Here is an 18,194-nt window from a genome sequence, read left to right on the forward strand (position 1 = left end):
TTGACCCAACATAGCATGACATTATGCTCTAATTTATGTTATGTGCCATTCTCTGATGGAAGGAAAATCCATATCAGTCCTGCTACAAAATCTGTATTTCTTTTCAGAAGAGACTTTTTTTTATCATTAAAGGTCTTAAGACTATCTTAAGAGCAGTGAGGCACTAAAATATCATTTTTACACGCACCCACCCACTCATTCATATTCCATTTTTGACCCATGACCTTAGAAGTTCTTAAACTCCCATCGTTCTAGTGTTAGCAAATTACATTCTTAGGTTGGGCAGTTTAATGTAATTAGATCTCAGAAGCCAATGTCGCTTGGGTAGTAAGCATAGTTTGCACATATCCGAGTCATGAAAAACACACACAACTGTGACACAGGACCAGAGTGCAGACTGATATTTGGAGGCTGCTGACTTCAATTTCAGTGAGCCTTTGAAGCCACTCTGGGTTTTAGTCAAAAAAAGGGGAGCTATCTAAGTTGCTTCCTTTACAGTTCTGACTGGTTCTGACTGAAACCCGGAGCGGATTCACTGCCCCACTGACATCGGAGCCACCAGCATACACTGCTGGAAAGGCATCAAAGGCAGGTGAATGCAAATTCAGTTAGGAAGCAGACTGGAAGATGCTTCATATTCTACACCAGTTATAATTATCAGTTTAAAAATTATAATGCCCTTTCTACTGTGTATATAAAAAATGTTTACCTTCCATTGCCTAGAGCAGGCTGCTCTAAAATGAGGTGCTGCCTGCTTAGTTACAAGAGGTTCAATGACAAGCAAATTAAATAAATATTGTTTGGGCCATTCAGTACATATCAAGTAGTTGTTCCCCTGGGTGCTTTGGAGAGAATCACTTCCAACCGAGGGCTGGCAGTGTGTGCATTTACAATTCTGTTCATTAGGGTTTGGCTCATAGGCCAGGTTTCAGAAGTTCAAAACAGTGGCATAAGGACTAACTCGTAATTTTACATTTCGTGCTGCCCTCACATTCGGCATTAGAATGAAATACATGTACCACGTATGCCAGTCATCTCTAACCTGGTACACTCCAGTTGTTTTAGACTTCAATTCCCCTCAGCCCCAGGCAACATGACCAATGGCCAGGAACACTGACCGACCAAGTCATATGGAAGGCATCAAGATGGAGAAGGCCTCTACATGAGTACGAATGCCAATTAGCTCAGGGAGGTTGGAAGGTGGGATACTGGATACTGGCAAAGGTAGAGGCTGAAAGAAGGGAGATGGAAGAGTGTAAGTAAGGATGAATGGAGTGAGAAAGATGGAATCCATGTTCCCCCAAAGCACTCATTTTACTATTAAATAATCATAAATGGATACATGTTTAACCATCTAATGGATCTGTCATGGACCTCAAGACTCACTGCAGTTAAAAAGTCTCCATGGTGTTGTGCTTTGCAGAGTTCAGCTGAACTTCTTTGCGTTAAATTACACCCACATGGAGGTGACTGGAGGTTTTACATTGCGGGATGAAATATTTATCCGCTACGTTCAGTGCCAGAAGTCGGGGTTGTGGGTTTGTTTATTTTTTAGTTTCTGTTCCGGAAAGGTCAGGAGTTCATCCATACTTCCTTGGATTACTGACACTACCTTCCTTTACGCTGGCAAAGTACCTTGGCTTTGCATGAATAATGAATAATACAGAGCGGCGAGCATTATCCTAGCAAATATTCTGCTGCACCTGAAAGCATGGATCAAGTTGGACTCATTATGACAAACACTGTCTCTTAAATAAAAATTGAAATAGGAATTGCTCCCTACATCTCTTCAAGTCAAATTATCATCACGGTTTGGGTCTGGCAGTGCTTCATTGCTAGTGCTGGTATTGCATGAACATAAAAACGTGTGCTTTTTTACCCTACCCTGTGCCTGCTTACCCTACCCTGTGCCTGTTTGCATTCTCTTCCCCTCCTTATTGTTTTACTATGATTTTTTAGATTGTAAGCCTATGCGGCAGAGTCTTGCTATTTACTGTTTTACTCTGTACAGCACCATGTACATTGATGGTGCTATATAAATAAATAAATAAATAAATAAATAATAATAATAATAATAATGCTTTGTCTCTCGTGCATCATAAACAATACTCTCAGCCAAGCTAGTTGTAAGAGGGTTCCTACTGGCATTACATGGGGTTGCAAAAGCAATGCTTTTTATGTCCTTGACCAGCAGTTGAGGCTGGTGGCTCCGATTTCAGTGGGGTGGTGAATCCGCTCTGGGTTTCAGTCAGAATTAGGCCTAATCTACACCAAGCAGGATATTGCACTATGAAAGCAGTATATAAAAGGCAGAAGCCACACCAAGCAGGATATAGCAGGATGAAAGTGGTATATGGTATGTGTCAATTAGGGGTGTGCACGGACCCCCCGCTCCGCTTCACTTGCAGATCCGCCATTTTCCGGATCGGGCCGCTCCACCCCGCCCCCGCTCCGCCCACTTCCGCTCCGCTCCGCCCGGAGCTCCGGATCCGGATCCGGAGCTCCGTTTCCCCCCCCATAGGCTTGCATTGAAAGCTAAAAAATTATACAACTTTTTTTCTGTTCAAGTTAGAAACCTCATGTTTGGCACCATGACACCTCATGGGGATATACACACGCACGCCAAGTTTCAAAGCAATCCCATCATCCCCTGATTTTTGGCGAATTTTTGAAAATCGGGCACCCCACACACAACATCCCTGCGAGGTGGGCAGGGGAGGAGGGAGGGAAGGCAGGCAGGCATGCAGCTGGCATTTCTGGGGGCATAAGGAAGTGAGCCAAGGATAAGCCAGTAATGCATATAAAATGGAATAAATCAATAAATAAACAAAGGAGGGGTGGAATTAAAAGCAGCAGTGTTGCTCAATAAACAGCAAGAAGAATTTTTTAAAAAAGGCTATATCTGTCTTTTACCAGCAATAGGGGGACGTGCCCGGGGGAGGGGGAAGTAGCTGCCAGTTCAAGACAGCCACCAACAGCTCTGAGAAGAAGTAAAACGCTCACTTCAACTCATAACAGGCATTGCTCCACCACTGAAAAGTGAGCATTCACTTCAACTCATGATAGGCATTGCTCCACCGTTTTACTCTCTTTGGAAGGCTCTAATGGCCTTCCAGTGCAGGAGAGAGTGGGGGCACGTCCACGATGAGATGCCCTAGGGGAGCTCATCCCCTTGCACCACATCTATTCAGTTGTTCACCAAGGTTAGGGTGGGGAGCAGTGCTGTGTTTCTATCTCTTATTCTTGGCTTAGTATATGATTTCAGGTTGTGTTTGTGCATTTGGTGGGGCTACTGTGTTAAAAAACACGGGGAAAAGCCCGTTCAGATGAAGAAAGAGAAGTTTCCCAGAATCCCAAGTTACCCGTTTTGCCTATGCCCTCCTCCAACTTTGGGATCATCATGACCGGGAGCTGACTCTGCCCCTCAGCCCTTTGAAAAAGGTATTTTTCCCGCCGATTTTTTAAAAACTTCTAGCGCGCGACCCGTACGATGCAGAAAGTTGAGAGTAGTCTCAAAATGACCCCCATCCACGAATCTCTGTGCACAAGAATTTTCAGAATGATAGCTTAACCCCCCCCCAGTTATCCCCGATTCTTTCCCTCAATGCAATCCTATGGGCGAAAAGCCGAAAACGCCGTTTGAGCCGCGCGGTTGACCCGATTTTCACAAAAATATAGCACGCGACCCAGACAACGCAGAGAGGTGAGAGTGGTCTCAAAATGACCCCCATCCACGACTCTCTGAGCACAAGAATTTCTAGAACGATAGCTTCAAAAACAACCTAGTTATGCGCGATTATTTGCCGCAATGCAATCCTATGGCGAAATGTTTTCAAGATGGCGACCGGAGCGCTCCGCCTGAACTAGGAGCTCCGAAAAATGGGCGCTTCTCTTCGCCTTGCTTCTAGGGGGTCCGCGGTCCGCTCCTACTCCGCCTCTAGGTAAGGAGGAGCAGGCCAATCCGCTACTGCTTCTACGCTCCTAATCGGAGCGGATCACACCCCTAGTGTCAATGGGCCCCAACAGTTGTCAGTGCACTTCAAGTGTGGCTCCTGCCTTTTATATACCACTTTCAAACCACTATATCCTGCTTGGTGTAGATAAGCCCCCAGTTAGAACTGTAAAGGAGCTGTCCAAGGTGCTTCCAGATTGGATTCACCACCCCACTGACATCAGAGCTACAAGCCCCCACTGTTGACCAGCATTTTTCCAATATTCCTTGCTTTGGAGCTTCCTGTAGGCATCTGATTGGCCACTGTGGGAAACAGAATGCTAGACTAGATAGCCCCTTCGGATTGATCCAGGGGCTGTTCTTATGTCCCCATGGTAGACTAGCACATACCATACCAAACACTTATCACGCCATGAGCCTCATTACTGCCCCATGTGAACTAAGAGCATTACCCAATGCTTCTCTGTATCTACACACTGCAGGGGAGCATTGCCCATGGTGTTTTTCTGAGAACTTGATTGACATTCTTGATCTTATTAATGAACCCATGATCAATTTTCAAGGATCCTTTCCTGGCACGTATTTTGAAACCCACTCTCCTAGATTACATCGATGATAGTGATGAAATTTGCTGAAACCCTGATTAAAACAGGACGCATTTTCCATCTCAATGAGGTCAAAAAGGACCATAGAGAATCTGGAAATTGCATGACAGAGAGCCCTAGTTTATAAATGGTTTGGTTCCTGTTCATATCACATATATTTTTCTATTATGAGCTCTACCATCGTCTGGAGTTCTTGATGGTGCTCTGCTTAGACTGTGTGCTTCCCCTGTATATATGGGAAATTATTATTATTATTATAATTTATTTATATAGCACCATCAATGTACATGCCAGATCTGATCTACATACAGGCCTGGCCATTTGCTGCCCAGGATGGCAGCCCCTCCCTGTCCACATACAGAAGGGAGCTTTGCTGACAGTTGAATCTTACCTCCACATTGGTGATGGGATAACATCCTTAACTGCACCTGAGGCAGCAGACCCAGGACAGGTTGCTTCTCATTGACAGTTCTGTATTCCAACAGAGGGGAATGGCCCTGCTGTCCTCCAGCATCTGCCACCTGAGGCAAGTGTCTCACTCTGCCAAATAGCAGTCCTGTCTACACAACTTTTAAAATTATGTGATGGGTGAATTGTAAAGCAGGATCTATACTACTGATATAAAATGGTTTATAATAGGGGTGTGCACGGAATCCCCGCTCCGCCCTGCGGGCTGATCCAAAAATTTTGGATCGGCCTGCTCCGCGCTGCTCTGCCCATACTCCGCTCCTGTTCGCTGCGGAGCTCCGGCTCCGAATCGGAGCTCCGCAGTGGAGGGGAGTAGTGCCAGGTAAGGCCGGGAGAGGAGGGTGGGGAGGGGGTTACCGGGCCCTGCCGCCGTCACCGCCCGTGCGGCGATGGCAGCAGAGCCTGGTAAGGGAGCAAGGGGGAGGGGGGCCTTACCTGCCTCCGTCCGCGGTCCGTCGGCTTCTTCAATTGAGCCTGCGGTTCAACCAGGAAGGGCCTTCCTGGTTGAACCACGGGCTCAATTGAAGAAGCCGACGGACCGCGGATGGAGGCAGGTAAGGGAGAGGAGGGGTTTTTTTAACGGGCCCTGCCACTGTCGCCGCATGGGCGACAGCGGCAGGGCCCGGTAAACCCCACTTACCTTTCCGGCAGAGCTCCGGATCGAGGCGAAGGATCCGCCTTCACCTCAATCCTCTTCGCCACGCTCCGCCGGCCCCCCAATCCTCTTCGCTTCCGCCTTAAGGGGAGGCGAAGCAGCCTGCTCCGCTTCTAATTTGCCGGTCCGATTAGAAGCGGAGCACATCCCTAGTTTATAACAGGAGTGAAAACTGTTGGGGCCCAGGACACACCCCATAGACAGTTTCCAACCCATTCTCAAAGTGTCATATCCTGCTTGTTGTAGAGCCAGCCTAAGTTGTGGTCATGAAAGATCAGGTTCGTAGTTTGGGGGTACTCTTAGATCCATCTCTGTCGCTGGGGGCTCAAGTAGCCACGGCAGCTCGGAGTGCCTTTTACCAGTTTCAGCTGGTTCGCCAACCATGGCCTCTCCTGGACAGGGATAGCTTGGCCACAGTGGTACAGGCATTGGTAATCTCGAGATTGGGTTACTGCAATGAGCTCTATGTGGGACTGCCCTTAAAGCTGCTCTGGAAGCTGGAGGTAGTGCAGAATGCTTCAGCTTCACTGTTGTCTGGAGCTGCGCCTTTCCAGCATGTAACTCCTCTGCTAAGGGAACTGCACTGGCTGCTTATTTGGTACTAGACCAGGTTTAAGGTTCTTGTACTAGTGTACAAAGCCCTAAACAACTTGGAGCCAGGATACCTGAGAGAGAGCCTTCTCCCCTACCAACCTGCCCAGCCACTGAGGTCATCTGAGGGCATGCTCCTAGTGGTTCCACATAGACCCATCCTCTGATTGGAGTCCACCAGGGGAAGAACCTTCAGCGTGGTTGTCCCCTCCTATGGAATTCCCTGCCTCTGGAGGTCAGGCAAGCACCAACTTCATATTCCTTTTGGCGCCTCCTGAAAATGTCATTATTCCAGGAAGCCTTTCCTTATGATTCACTGCACATTTTGCTCCTTTTAAAATCTATTTTAAAGTGTTTTATTCTGTTTTTTTTATTTTATCTTGTACACTGCTCTGAAATTTTCAATAGAGGCCAGTATATAGATATTGTAAATAAATAAATAAATGATGAACTTAAACCTGGAACTCAATACAACTGAGATACAACTCAGCCCACAGTCTCCTCATGCCAAATCATGGTAAGAACTGATCTGCACTGAGTTCTGGCACTTTTATTCCATCCACTGCTAAGCACAAATCTCAGAGTCTTGATCTGGAGCAGCTATGGGAGACCAAATGGCCAATTCCAGCTGAACATACAACGGGCCAGATTATCAGTGGGTAGGCTGGTCTCAGAGAATAAGAAAAATGGAGCAAGTAAAGCAATGTCTTGTAATGTCTTGGAAACTTGTGAGCAAGCTATTGAATGTGTAGCCCTGTTATTATTGATCCAGAGAACGTTAGTCACGGTTAAGTCCAATTGATTTCAACAGTTAATTAGGAAGAAAGGGGACAGAAAATAAATAAATAAATAACACATGGATCTAAGCATTCTCAGGAACAGAACAACTGTCTGACTTGCTCCACATTGGTTGATCTAAAATAAACATATATGGCATATTACCACTACAGAGTTAAACTGCTTTAACAAGCACTCTTCAAGGGAATTCTGTAAATTGTAGCTCCACAGTGGTGGAAGAAAATGCTAAGAATCTCTGACGGAAAATTCTCAGGTCCTTGCTAAACTGCAATTCCCAGGATTATTTGGGGAACACGTGACATTCAAAGTGGTCTAACTGATGCATTTGTAGTACAGAAATGTCTAAGTTTGGGAAGTGGAGAATATGGAATACGAACTACTGTCAGTGTAATTTCATTGCTTTTTTCCTCTCACAATTGGTAATTAAGAACATAAGAACATCAGAAGTGCCATGCTGGATCAGACCAAGAGTCCATTTAGTCCAGCACTCTGTTCACACAGTGGCCAACCAGCTCTTGACCAGGGACCCACAAGCACGACACAGTGCAACAGCACCCTTCCACCCATTTTTCAAAGCAACTGGTGTACATAGGCTTACTGCCTCTCATACTGGAGGTAGCACATAGCCATCAGGACTAGTAGCCATTGGTAACCTTTTCCTCCAGGAATTTATCCAACCTCTTTTAAAAGCCATCCAAATTGGTGGCCATCGCTACATCTTGTGAGAGCAAATTCCACATAAGAACATAGGAAGTGCTCTGCTGGATCAGACCAAGGGTCCATCTAGTCCAGCACTCTGTTCACACCATGGCCAACCAGCCATCGGCCAGGGACGACAAGCAGGACATGGTGCAACAGTACCCTCCCACCCATGTTCCCCAGCAACTGGTGCACACAGGCTTATTGCCTCGGATACTGGAGATGGCACACAACCATCAGGTTTAGTAGCCATTGATAGCCTTTGCTTCCAGGAACTTATCAAACCCCCTTTTAAAGCCATCCAGATTGGTGGCCATCACCACATTCTGTGGCAGTGAGTTCCATAACTTAACTATGCGCTGTGTGAAGAAGTACTTCCTTTTATCTGTCCGGAATCTCCCTCCAATCAGCTTCTTGGGATGGCCCTGGGTTCTAGTATTGTGGGAGAAAAATGTCTCCCTCTCTATATTCCCTACAACATGTATAATTTTGTACACCTCTATCATGTCTTTCATTCTAAGCTAAACAATCCCCTTAGCCTCCTTTTTTCCCAAGCCAAACAATCCCAGCTGTTATAACCTTTCTTCATAGGGGAGATGCTCCAGCCCCTGGATCATTTTAGTTGCCCTTTTCTGCAATTGTGTGCTCTGCTGTATTTTTCACCTTCTTCTCATATTTTGCTTTTGGGGAGGGGAGGGAGTGGGCATTTTACATTCCTGATCCCCTCCCCTTTCTCCTGATAATTAACTGCACATAGGAACATCAGAAGCTGCCTTATAGTAGACCATCTAGCTCAGTCTTTCCAACACTCGCTGGTAAAAGGTCTCCAGGTTTTCGGGCAGGAGCGTATCCAGCCCTATCTGGAGATGACAGGGATCGAACCTCAGACCTTCTGCATGCAAAGCAGGTACTCTACCCCTGAGCCACGGCCTCTTGCTAAATTGTAAGAAGAGAAGAGATCAACACACTCCAATAATGAAAGAAGATTCACTCTAGCGGGGTCCAAGCATGGCCATCCCATTAGCATGACTTATTTTCATTGTTGGTGGAGGAGTTGTAAGGAAAAGGAAAGTGACATTTGTGATAAGTGATTAATAAAAGAAATGGGCTGCGCTTTGGAAACTGCCTACTGTCTGATTGAAGGTAGAGCTGCTTAAAGCGCCTCCACATTTCAGAACAGCTCGTTTAATGGACGTGTAAAAATCCATATAAATGCTCAGTATGTAAGTTACAGCTGCCTGGGGGGAGCAGTAACTTTTGCAACTTCTTTTTACAATCTGCATTAACCTTTTGTAATGAATACATATATCTAATTGGGCCCTGTAAATCCTTCACCATTATATTTGCTTGTTACTTCCATTCCTGAGAATGCCAACTTCCTCCCTCCCTCATGTATATAAAAGAGGGAAACTGCTAATTTACACTGTGGAAGTGACACACTTGTTTTGAAATGGGTGACTATTTACACTAGTGTGGCTGTGCACATACTGCGAAGAAATCTGAATTCAGCCAGTGTCGGTTTCTGATTCAAAACTCTGAACCTGTTCACAAAGTATGCAGGGCCAATATTTCTCAGGTTGCCTCATCTAAGGAGAAATTCAGAGTTTTACAGTGTGTAAAGTGGTATGTTTTATGTAGAGCTGAGTCTAGATCGCTTACCATTTTTCTGAAGATTTTTGGAATGTTTGATGTTCCCCTTTTAGGCAATTTTTCAGAGCACCTCGTGAAATCTTCATTTATTCATTTATATTGCTCTTGCTTGCCCTCGGGGATGCCATCATGTCATAGGAATATGATTTGCATGGCTACATTATGCTGCCATTTTAGTTACTGCATGATCCCTGTTTGTTTGGGCTTACCAATTAAAGATGTCACAAATGCCTGATTGTGTCCAGTAGTCCAATGGGCTCCCTTGTGCCCGCCCTGGACCCCACAGGCTCATCATTGGTGGGAGAGCACCCAATGGAGCAGCCCACCCCTTGCTGAACTTCCGTTATTATGCAAAACAGCAGCTGAGACTTTTCCTGTAAGGTCCTGTTGCATGAATGGTGGTTGTAAAGTGGTTATTTACACAACATTGCAGGTGTGAATGGAGCATTCATGCCTGTAATGCTGCACGAATGGCCACTTTACAGCTGTCATTTATGCAACATGACCTTACCAGGAATGTCCGAGCCACCATTTTGTGCAAGATGACCTTCCTGGAAATTCCTGAGCTGCCATTTTGTGCAACAAGGTGGGAAGAAGCTTGCACGGGGTGGGCAGCAAATGTTCAGGTCATCAAGCAACTACTGAGATAGGACCTGGGTGAGTTTGCCCATTCCTATCAGCCATGTGACTAGTCTGGGAAGAACAAAGCAACAGCAATTGGGGAAATAATGGTGCCAAGTAGTGCCAAGCTGGGGAAGCTGAATATCCACAATTAAAGTGAAGCATTCATATCCAGGCCCACAGCCAGCCTACAGGTTGTGTGTGTGTGTGCACGCGCCAAATAAGGGGGCAGTTTATCTGATCTTCTGACTTGGGACCACAATACCTGATGGAACGCCTCTCCCGACATGAACCTACCCGTACACTGCGCTCAACATCTAAGGTCCTCCTCCGAGTGCCTACTCCAAGGGAAGCTCGGAGGATGGCAACAAGGGAGAGGGCCTTTTCAGTGGTGGCCCCCCGACTGTGGAATGATCTCCCCGATGAGGCTCGCCTGGCGCCAACATTGTTATCTTTTCGGCGCCAGGTCAAGACTTTTCTCTTCTCCCAGGCATTTTTAACAGCATTTTAACAGCATTTAACAACGTTAAGTTTGTTTTTAATGGACCCCACAATTGTTGTTTTTAAATGGATACTGTTGTTTTTATACTGTTTTTTATGTGTGTGTGTGTGTGTGTGGTTTTTTTTAAAATTGTATGCTTTTAATGTTTACTATTTTAAAATGTTGTAAACCGCCCAGAGAGCTTCAGTTGTGGGGCGGTATATAAATGTAATTAAATAAATAATAAATAAATAAATTGTAAACTGTTTTTATTAAGCCCTTGGTTTTGCAGCCATACTGCAGTTCGTGTACATTAAAAAAATAAAAAAATCATTAAGCAACTTCAACCATAGTTATTTTGCTTGCCACCAATGAACAAAAAAAGTTAAAATATCAAGAATAACTCACGAGTAGTAAATCAAGAATAAGCTACAATAGGAATATTCCTATTATAGAATCATAGACTTGGAAGGGGCCATTTGTGCCATTGAGTCCAACACCTTACTCAGTCCAGGAATCCAGTTTAAAGCATCCCTGCCAGACAGCTGTCTAGTCTCTGCTTGAATATCTCCAGAAATGGAGAGCCCAACCCCTCCCTAGTCAGTTGGACCATTAGGAAGTTTTTCTCCTGGAGTTCAACCAAAATCTGCCTTCCTGAAACATAAGAAACATTTTGTGTCCTATAGTCTTGGATGACAGAGAACTGGTTGCAGCCCCTTTCTGTGTGACAACCCTTTAAGTACTTGAAAGTGATATCACATCCTCCCTCAGTCTGCTCTTCTCAAGGCTTAAACATACCCAGTTCCTTCAGTCTTCCCTCGTAGGTCTTCATTTGTAGTTACCTGATCATCTTTGTTGCCCTTCTCTGAACTGGTTCCAATTCCTTCTTAAAGTGTCCAGAACATCAGGTGAGCTTCAGCTATTGGATGGAATAAAAATGCAAAAAGGAAATAAATAAATAAAAATACAACTCCAAGATTGTTTTGACACATACTGTTGCCTAGCTACGTATTCCGCATCTTATACCTATGCATTTTATTTCTTTTTCCTAAATGAAGAACTTTGCACTTGTTTCTGTTAAATTTCATTCTTCTATTGTCTGCCCAGTCTCCTAATTGATCAAGATCATTTTGAATATTGTTTCTGGCTTCTAAGATATTAGCAATTCCACCCAATTTTGTGTCATCTACAAATTTAATAAACATTCACCCATCTCTTGAACTTCTCTTTGTGTTGGGGTTTCTGGCCATAGAATCATACTTATCAGTGCTCTGGTTTATTAAAATCAGCTTTCCTGAGGTCCAAGGGTGTTTACAAAGACATTTTGATGGTGTTTCATTGTCAGCAGATGCACATGATTCCTTGCCTGCTTCAAAAGTCTTGTTGAAAACAACATCATTTTGTTCTTCCTGCAACTGCCTCCCAACATAGGTAATACATGTAAATGCTGCCTCAATATCTAGATTCTTCTGCTTCAGCAGTGATATTCAGGTTGAAGATATCCCACTACTAGGGATGTACAGACAATGCAAAATCTGTTCCATCTGTGTTTCATGGATTTTCAGGCACCTTTTGTTCTGCTATCCACCCATTGACAGATTATTTTTTTCAGTTTCCAAATTTGTGCATGTGTGAATTTGTGCAAATTTGCATTTGTGCAAATGCACAAGTTCCCCCCAAAATGCACATTTTCACACTTTAGCCTATGGGAGATATACAAATATTTGGCTGTGTTTGTTTGTTTTTTCATATTTGTCTATGACAACATTTGTGCAAAATTCCCAGAGGTTAGGAAAATGGTTTGCAAGTCTACAGACTCCACCCAATGGGGAAAAAGCCAGACCACTGTAGAATCCATGGGTTGGATTCATAAAAATCCGAACTCATTTGGTTCCATTGCAGATTTGTCTGACATCCCTACCCAGTATATTTAGCATAATTTTAGGAAGAAACAGAAAACAAAGACTACAGATCTGACTGAACCATCCAGTAGCTTCAGTTGTTACATAATAATAATAATAATAATAATAATAATAATAATAGTAATAATAAATTTCTTACCCACCTCTCCATTTTGATCGAGGCAGGGAACAACAGTAGATATAAAATACATAAAAGTGAATTAAAACATAATATACATTGTTAAAACGTCCTAAAAACATCCTAAACCTTTTTGACCTTTTTTTCCCCACAACGGGAAGATGCATAGATTAAACTTGAGTGTGGAAACAATGAATTCTTCATCTCAATTTATAACCACAACTGAATTCAAGTGTCCATTCCATCACTGAACCAACAGATTTTTAAACCCTAACTCTTTTAAATCTGAGCAACATGCCTCTTCATATGTTCGTATAAGTCAAAATATTCTTTCATCTCAGGTATACCCTGCACTATTAGGAATATATGGGCAGATTCCACCATGGCACACCCCCAAAATAATAGCATCTGTACCTTTAGGGAGAAAAATAAAGTGTTTCCTGTTAGGTTCCTAAAACATCTGCAATAAATTTAATTATTTGTTTGTTAAAAATTTAGGGGGGCAGATAAAATGTATTGGGGGGATGTTCCCCAGCCTCCCCCACAGCTATGGGCCCATTCATATCCTACCAGTTTTCTAGTCTATATTGGAAATTGAAACAGGATAGTGCAGCAGCTCCAGTCTCTGGCATGTGTTCAACTAGTGTTCCTTAACTGCTGAAAGAAAGAAAAATATATATATTTGCCTGCAGGGCTTTCTCTCTGCTCCCTAGCTGTGTGCCAGCCCAAGGCCTGAACTTCTGCACAATTCTTCCCTTTGCACAAAAGGAATGAGTATAGTGAGGATGCCTGTGAAATTCATTTTGGTTTGTATTCAGCCAGAATTTACCCAGTTCACGCCTCCCTGAATGGAAGGCAATCTACAGTCAAAATCTGTACATTTCTGGGTTTGTGATGTGATTCACACAACAAAAAACCTATTTGGAAAAAAAAATGTGTACATTTGAAAAATGCACACAAATACAATGTAATCAATAGGAGAAAATGCATAAATTTCAAAAGTGCACACAACTGATGCGTACATTCTGAAAAAAATATATGCATAGTGTTGTTTTTAATGTGTGTGCAAAAAGAGAAGCAAGGTCCACAGTCTGATATGAGCATAGATTGGAAGAAGCTTTGAGGTGGAATTCAGAGAACCATGGTGAGTGTAGGTGTTTTTTTTTGCTGATTTGCACTTTCCTGGTCATTAGTTTAAAACTACCTGCTGGCCTAGACATCAAGTCTTGAAAGAAGTGAATGTGCTTAATAGGCAGCTTTCAAAACTAATTTTGTATCTGCTGAAACTACTCCTTCATTGCTATGAGAAGCCATACCTGCCCTACATTTCAACTGCCAGCATTTATTTAAAAGATTTACATACTGCCCATCAGTTTGAAAAATGTTTAGGGAAGTTCATAAAAAATATGATTAAAATTTAGTCACGAAGAAAACAAACAATAATGGAATACTTTAGGATGTATTAACAATGTATATTATGTTCTTAATTCAGTTTTATGTTTTTTATATTTACTGTTGTTCCCTGCCTTGATTAAAATGGAGAGGCGGGTAAGAAATAATAATAATAATAATAATAATAATAATAATAATAATAACAACAACCACCACCATCAAACAATAACAAGAGCCAACAAAGATAAGGACAAGGCATGCTAGTGATAAGAAAAAGCTACTATTAACAAACAAATAAGCAAACAAAAAGATAGTTCCTGGGTAAATGTATATTGCTAATTCCATTTTGATAAGGAAACAGTAAAGAGTAGTTCATAGAATTGGAGATGGATTAGAGAGCCAGTTTGGTGTGAGAGCCAGTGTGGTGTAGTGGCTAAGGTGTTGGACTGGGAGTCGGGAAATCCAGGTTCTAGCCCCCCTCGGCCATGGAAACCCACTGGGTGACTTCAAGCCAGTCACAGACTCTCAGTCCAACCTACCTCACAGGGTTGTTGTTGTGAAGATAACATGGAGAGGAAGAGGATTATGCTGCCTCGGGTTCCTTGGAGGAAAAAAGATGAGATATAAATGTAATAAATAAACAGAAAAAAACCCTCATGGAACCTATATAGGGGTTTGTCTTCACAGTGCCGGTTTGGGACTGCCTCCCCTCTCAAAGCCCACATTTTCCCTCTCCCAGGGCAGCGCCGAGGAGGGAGTGCAGGATTTCTGAGCAACAGCTGCCACTGCCCACTTTCTGCACTTTCCCCAAAGATGTCAGGGAGGGAAAGTAGTTGAGCTTCTGCAGAGCGATGCCCCCCCTTTATCACCACCCGCCTGACCCTGGGGAGAGGAAGAATGGGCGACTTATGAAGGCACTGAGTGCCAGTACACAAAGGCTGCCACCATTGCCACCAGTTCAGAAAAGAGAAAAAGAAGAGAGGGAGGGAGGCGGGCTCTTTACTCTGCCACTACTCATTCAAAGGCTCTCACAGCAGCCACCCCCTTCATCCTGGAAGGCATCCAATCACTGCCATATTGACTTCATCCCTTTGAAAAAGTCGGGGTAAATCCCTGACTTTTTCTAAATTGGAGCATCGTGGGGAAGCCCCGTTGCTGCTCCAGAGCTGCATTTGCGTCGTCTAATCAATGCAGCACAGATCCACAGCCACCACGGGACTTTCCCTGCATATGGAGAGCCCTTAGGTCTATCAGTGGCACAACAGTGAAATGGTAAATTCAGGGCAGTGTATCTCCAAATAGGAGATCTTGGGAACAATCAACAGCGAAGAGTTTACACTCATGCCTTGCATGTGGGCTTCCAGGGATATATGGTAGAAGCAGTGTGTAAAATCATTATAGTTCTTGTAATTATCATTGTTTATGCCTCCACAGCTGAGCTCTCTGAATAATAATAATAAAATGCTGGAACCAAATTAATCTTGGTCTAATCCAGCAAAGGTCTTCTTATGCTCCTGAAGCTTAATAAGAAACTCGTCCAGAAACTCAAAGTCCAGTTTTGTAAAAAGCTTAAAAAGAAAGGTGTTTTTTTTAAAAAAAAAATTCTCTCTCTCTCTCTCATTCACACCCACCCACGAATTTGTATATATTCATAATAATGAATACATATGAAATGCATATATGTGTGTGTGTGTGTGTGTGAGAGAGAGAGAATACAACTTCCTAGCAATTATACATATACTTCAATAAAAGTGGACCAGATATCCTAATAAGTCATTTGGAAAGTCACACTCCCACCCCAGCTGCCCCTAACTCATTACTATGTCGCTGCTTTGAATTCAATCAAAAATCATCTCTCCTTGACATTTAAAGGCAACTTACGCATTTCTTAGTGATTTTCACATTCTTAATGTTGCCAGTCTTCCCTATATATGGCTTGACAAAAGGCATTCCCTTTTTTAATTAGAATAACGATACCCAGTAGGAAAAGTGAGTGGGTTTTTTCTTTCTTTCAATCAGACCTGTAAAGTATTACTCTGAGTGTTTGGAAAGTAGATCTGAACCCAGCTATGTTCTTTGTTGTTATGATAGGGCTGGTTGAATTGCAATTACAAAGCTTTCCATAGTAGACTTGCTGAAATGCATGCATGGCTGGATATCATAAAGAATTTATACCGAGGTGTTAGGAGTGATTTGAGATTCCCATTAAAAGGAATAGCCTTAATCATCCACAATAACATTGCATTAATTATTGAAAGATCTAATCAGTAGTCTGAAATTGCTCACATGAAATATTAATCAGTGGTGCAGATGAATTCTTAGATTTGTGATGGGCATACAGGCCCCACCACCAGGTAAGTGTAGGCTGTTATTATTTACAGTAGCAATATGCCAAGAAAGGGTGTGGTGGTAATAAATGTGGCCATAAGCAGTCGTCTTTCCCGACGTGGGCTACCCCCATCTCCTGACCCCTTAAAATGATTTGGGGAAAATGATTGCAAGCTCACCTTGGTGGTTTTGTGAGATCAGCCACTAGTAGACCAATCATGTTCCTCTTCTTCAACCAATTTGCATGAGTAGAAACTACTAGCTCTAATGCGCATATGAGTGCTTCTTACTGCTGATTCAAAAGGGTCCTAATATCAAATAGAAGTGTGTGTGTGTGTGTGTGTGTGTGTGTGTTAGCAACAAGGTGCTTGTGAGCACCAATACAGTCCCAGACACCTTTCTTGGTGTCTGCTAAGGTGCCCTACCCCCTCCTCCTCTTCTTCTTCCTCTTCCTCCCCCCAATATCTGGGATTACTGTGAAATAGGTTTCTGTTGGTGCTGAAAATGGTGGGCTAAAAGGAGTTGTTCAGGTTGTTGGGGCTCAGCCCCCATCTCTACCTTGTACTCAGCCTTTTGGGCAGGTTTCTTGTCCTTTATTATGCCCCCATAGCAGCCATTTTGTGGTTGTGCTCAGGACAGTTTTTCAAATTGTCAAATGTCTCAAAAAGGTTACCTATCTCCAGGCTAAGCCCAGAACTCCGCAAAATTGGCCTTCCCCCTTTCCTCCCACTTCACTTACCTGTGTCCCAGTAGTGCCAAGTGAGAGGGTAAGTAGTAAGACAAACTCTCCCCACACCAGCATCTGGTGTGCTATCCATCAGGCACAAGAAACCCCTGGGAAATGTAGTTTTCCCACAGGCTGTAGAAAAAACTTCATTTCCCAGTGGCTGCTTGCACCTGATGCACTACATAAAATGACACCAAATGCTGCACTGGGAAAGCAGAGATAGAATTCCCCCTTCTCTCCCTGCATTGTGCTGTAGCATCATCAGTAGCCAGCTTAGTGGAGTGGGTAGAACGTAATTGCAAGATAACCATATGAAAAGGAGGACAGGGCTCCTGAATCTTTAACAGTTGTATTGAAAAGGGAATTTCAGCAGGTGTCATTTGTATGCATGCAGCACCTGGTGAAATTTCCTCTTCTTCACAACAGTTAAATCTGCAGGTGCCCTGCCCTCTTTTAAATCTGGTCACTCTAGTATAGCTCCTGCAGCTTTAACTGTTGTAACGAAGAGGGAATTTCACCAGGTTCTCCATATATACAAATTGCACCTGCTGAAATTCCCTTTTCTATGCAACTGTTAAAGATACAGGAGCCCTGTCCTCCTTTTCATATGGTCACTCTAAATAATTGGGGACTGGCAATTATGTGTGTATTGAGGGAAATCCTTCTCCAGCTCAGCTTAAAATCCAAGTAGAAGAAAAATGGCGGTGTGGGTGTCTTGAAGCTCACCTGGTATTTGAGGGAATCATTACAACCAGTTTGGGACAAGACACTCTCAGTAGGCCCCCTTGCTCAATAAGTCTGTCTTCTCGCTGCCATTGTCACCAGCTGCTATTGCTCCTTTCTCATCATCGCTCCCATTTTCTTGCTTGCTTACTTGAGAGACAGAAAGGCAGTGAACAAGTAGACAGGGAGATCTACTGCTCCTTTTCCCCACCACCACCACCAGTGTCTGGGCCAGAATGAGAGGCAGGTGAACAAGCAGGTTGCAGTGGTGAGGAGGAGGAGCAAGTCCAGGGGACTCTTGCCATTGGGCCCCTGCAGAGGTATGGGCCAATCATGACTACCTTTGATTATGACCGTCATAATAAAAGCCTGTAAATGTGAGTTTCAGTAACTTCTGTACTTATATCTCCCTAGGCCTAAGACAAATTCCATAACGAAACTGAACAATAAGACGAATGAGAGGG

This window comes from Elgaria multicarinata, chromosome 7 (genome assembly GCF_023053635.1).
Source record: "Elgaria multicarinata webbii isolate HBS135686 ecotype San Diego chromosome 7, rElgMul1.1.pri, whole genome shotgun sequence".
Lineage (NCBI taxonomy): Eukaryota > Metazoa > Chordata > Lepidosauria > Squamata > Anguidae > Elgaria > Elgaria multicarinata.